The sequence below is a fragment of the Littorina saxatilis genome, linkage group LG8, assembly GCF_037325665.1.
Source record: "Littorina saxatilis isolate snail1 linkage group LG8, US_GU_Lsax_2.0, whole genome shotgun sequence".
Lineage (NCBI taxonomy): Eukaryota > Metazoa > Mollusca > Gastropoda > Littorinimorpha > Littorinidae > Littorina > Littorina saxatilis.
Window position 1 is genome coordinate 72,253,203 of NC_090252.1, and position 4,019 is coordinate 72,257,221.

A 4,019-nucleotide genomic window follows, 5' to 3' on the forward strand; every position below is an offset into this window, starting at 1 on the left:
AGTCAGTTGCTCAGTCTGGAGTGTAACTTCACACGAATGTTCACAGGACATGTGTAAGGAATGTCTATGAAGCGGTAAGTACTTGCAGCGCAAAGGACAAAATAGCAAAGGACAAAATAGCAAAGGACAAAATAGCAAAGGACAAAATAGCAAAGGACAAAATAGCAAAGGACAAAATAGCAAAGGACAAAATAGCAAAGGACAAAATAGCAAAGGACAAAATAGCAAAGGACAAAATAGCAAAGGACAAAATAGCAAAGGACAAAATAGCAAAGGACAAAATAGCAAAGGACAAAATAGCAAAGGACAAAATAGCAAAGGACAAAATAGCAAAGGACAAAATAGCAAAAGCAAAAAGCACTTGCAAGCAAGGAGCCTACCCAGCAATGTCGTTCTCTACCCAGCAATGTCGTTCTCTACCCAGCAATGTCGTTCTATCTGACGAACAACATCCGCTGTGCAAAGCGCATAATACGTGTGCGCTAGGGGCTGGGGGATACGCACAACTCGAGCAGCATTGCATGGTGGCGCAGTGGATGAAGGTATAGACCGTATCGAACGTGGAAAGGACGGGACTGTAGACATCACCGTGTTCCTAGCTGTCTGGGTGGCAAGCTGTTGCCGTCTCGAGGTCACACACTGTCTGCGTGTGGCTGCTCAACCGTTAACATGTATTATTGATCTTCCATTTATTTCCATTAGTTTATTGTCCCATTGCTGAGAAATACGGATCTCTTCCTCCTAGTGGAAAGCTAGCAGCAATAAAGTTGCGCTACCCAGGTGTTAGCATGTTTAGTCGTAATCAGCTGCCTGCACTTTTGTGACAAAAGCCAATGTCTTTTACGTACCACTGTAGTTGCACGGGGTTGGGACATGGATACCGACTGTAAGTCTGCACATAAAGTTGTTCCGTGTCCGCCCCGGTCTGGATTCGAACCCGTGGCCCAAGGATCACAAGTCCAGTGCTCTACCAGGGAGATGTGTGAGTGGAGGTCTCTGTGACGCTGGATGGATGCTGCGCTGTGTGAACGCATCGTGCAGCCCGACCAGGAAGCTGTGTGCAGGCTGTTGCCGTGTACACGTTGTGTTGTGTTGTGTCGTGTCGTGTCGTGTCGTGTTGTGTCGTGTACATCTTGTGTCGGGGCGTGTTGTCATGTATATGTACATCTTGTGTTGTAATTTTGCCTAGTTGTGCTGTGCAGACAGCCGTCTCGCTGCAACCAGAGATATTGAGGTGCCGCGCTATCTGAGCCTGACACTTAAATACAATCATGCATGTTTGCTGCACCCGTCACGAGATCAAGGTGATAGCGTCAGTCTACACTCCGTCTGCAGCCTCAGGTAACACCACTTGTGCTGAGTCTGTAGCCTTAGGTAACACCACTTGTGCTGAGTCTGTAGCCTCAGGTAACACCACCTGTGCTGAGTCTGTAGCCTCAGGTAACACCACTTGTGCTGAGTCTGTAGCCTCAGGTAACACCACTTGTGCTGAGTCTGCAGCCTCAAGTCTGTAGCCTCTGGTAACACCACCTGTGCTGAGTCTGTAGCCTCAGGTAACACCACTTGTGCTGAGTCTGTAGCCTCAGGTAACACCACTTGTGCTGAGTCTGCAGCCTCAGGTAACACCACTTGTGCTGAGTCTGTAGCCTTAGGTAACACCACTTGTGCTGAGTCTGTAGCCTCAGGTAACACCACTTGTGCTGAGTCTGCACAACATTACTGCTGACATGGCACTTGCCTTTCAGATTGAATGACATCATCACCCGTAACAGCCGGAGTGGTCTCGTCGGTTCTCCTTTGTCGATGACCTGTTTAAAAGAGACATGACATTACCTCGTAACTCGGTTAATAGAACCCACCGTCCCTCCTGTCCCTCCCTCCTGTCCCTCCCTTCCGTAGAGACTGATGCAGGTGTGATGTATAACACGATACCTGTCGCGATGTCACGTGCTATCAGAGACTGAACACAGCCACTGTCAGCACCTGTTGCTGTGGCTGGAGGCAGGAAGCCATCACTGTATAGACACCTAGTTCCCACATCGCTGTCAACTTGATCAGTGGTGCGTTCAATTGACATAGGTGTCACTTTGGAAATAATTCCCCAAAAAAGAAAATATCCACGTGGCAGAGAAAAGCGGCAGGCTGTGGGGGCGTGTGTCCAATGGTGTCAAGTTGTGTCTAACTGTATCAAGTTGTGTCGAGTTGTGTCTAATTGTATCAAGTTGTGTCTAATTGTGTCAAGTTGTGTCTAATTGTATCATGTTGTGTCAAGTTGTGTCTAATTGTATCATGTTGTGTCTAATTGTATCAAGTTGTGTCTAATGGTGTCAAGTTGTGTCTAATTGTATCAAGTTGTGTCAAGTTGTGTCTAATGGTGTCTAGTTCCCCAAGCGTGCAAATGAATGGACAGAGCAGAGTAGGATGCAAGTGTTGCCCTGCACACAGTGCACAGCGATACAGTGAGAGGGAAGGGTTCTGGCCTCCCTTACCATGCATTGTGCATTGTCTTATGTGCAGATATAATTATACATTACTCAGTATGCTTTGTCACGAGGCGTCTGCCTTACACTGCTCCTATTTGGGGACAGGGGGGGGGGGGGGTGTACATTGAGGAGTGATGATGTGGATGGAGAGAACAATGTCCCCGAGTGATCGTAACCCGGACAGGCCGAGCTAGAGTGGCCTTGACTTGATGGTCGGCACACCACACAAAGACACAGACAGAGAGAAGTAGGACAGAGTGTGAGAGGACAGAGAGACAGATAGAGACACAGACAGACAGACAAGTAGGACAGAGTGTGAGAGGACAGAGAGACGAGACGTTGTGACAGCGTGCACCGCTGACAGGTCTGGCTTATCTGTGTCTGCACCGTGTGACCCGCCGTGCTACTGGCCCCCAGACACACACACACACACTCGCGCACACACACACACACACACACGCACACACACACACACACACACACACACACACGCACACACACACACACACACACACACACACACGCACACTCGCGCACACACACACACACACACACCTCAGACAGCACAGACAACACAGGCCTTGTGTATATTTGTTGACCTGACACGACCGCTATCCAGCGTAACGTTCCTCTAGCATTTCTATCAGGAGAGCCAGCAAGCAGAACTGCAGGATATGACAGGAGTTGTCACAAAGGCCCTGTCACATTGAGCACAACAACTGTAGCATTGTGAAACAACAACTGTAGCATTGTGAAACAACAACTGTAGCATTGTGAAACAACAACTGTAGCATTGGCGAGACTGTTTATATCCAGTTCGTTCACATATTTCCTCAAAAGAGTACATGTCGTTATCGTTAAAAACATCTTTAACATCGCATATTTTAGCCTTTATCCAGTCATTCGTGTATAGTGTTTGCTTCCTGTACCTTATATTTGTATTATTCTATAAGGTTTGATTGCGTACACTTATCTGCTGTTCATTACTGCTTATTTCTTTGATCTTGTGTTTATTGTTTAGCCAGGTGATAAAAGCTTGTTTCCAGAAATATTGCTTTATGGCACCTAGTCCTTTAAAATTTTCTGCACTCACATTTGAGCGCAGACAGCATAAGCGTTCGCCCAGATTTAAAAATGATGCTAATGGAATCTGTTGCCACTTTGCGTTACTTCCGTCCAGCAGCCTCATAATCCATGAAATTAGAAATGATGTTTGTACATCTTTGACATTAATCATTTTCAGACCTCCAAGATTTGTCTCTTGGCACATTACTTTTCTATTAACTTTTTCATAAGCTCTTTTGTTTGAATATTTTTTCTTCCAGATAAATCGGAATAGAGATGAATTTAGCTTATTGAGGAAGTTTTCTGTGGCACATAGAGATTGCAGTGCGTAAGTAAACTGTGACAACATTAATGTTTTGACTATACAAATTTTCCCCATTATACTTAGGTTTCTTTTCGACCATGTTGCTATTAATGAATTTACTTTATGTAGTTTAGGTTCCCAGTTTTCTTCTATGTTGGAGGCTGGGA